Here is a 390-nt window from a genome sequence, read left to right on the forward strand (position 1 = left end):
CACGCCCCCCAGCTCAGCCAGGCCTCGTGCAGGCGCTGCACCCCGAGGCCTGGCCCAGCCCTGGAGACAGCACACGCTACGTAGCCACAGTCCCGCGGTCCCTCTCCATCTCGGGCATCCTCTGCCGGCCCCAGGGGCCGGTCACACCCTCAGGTGTCCTGTCTCCTCGCCTTGCCTGCCCGTGGGGTCAGGGTCCCAGGGTCTGATGTCCATGCAGCCTGGAGCCTGGCTGGTAGCTCTCTCTCTGCTCTCATTAACCCCGAGAAACGAGAAGCAGGCTGCCCGTGACCAATGCTGCCGGACAGAGAAATGCCTCCAGAATGTTCATCTGCGAGGACTTCCCGGACGTCCCCCCGCGGAGGCGCAGGAGCTGGGCCGGCGCCCCGGTGC

General features: G+C 67.9%; 1 protein-coding gene across 15 annotated transcripts in view; it reads right to left on the minus strand.

Annotated features, from left to right (window-relative positions):
* The window catches only part of ABLIM2 (actin binding LIM protein family member 2), a 67,373-nt gene that overhangs the window by 40,098 nt on the left and 26,885 nt on the right, over nt 1-390 (minus strand). The window lies entirely within an intron of this gene.

The sequence above is a fragment of the Myotis davidii genome, unplaced genomic scaffold (assembly GCF_000327345.1).
Source record: "Myotis davidii unplaced genomic scaffold, ASM32734v1 scaffold937, whole genome shotgun sequence".
Lineage (NCBI taxonomy): Eukaryota > Metazoa > Chordata > Mammalia > Chiroptera > Vespertilionidae > Myotis > Myotis davidii.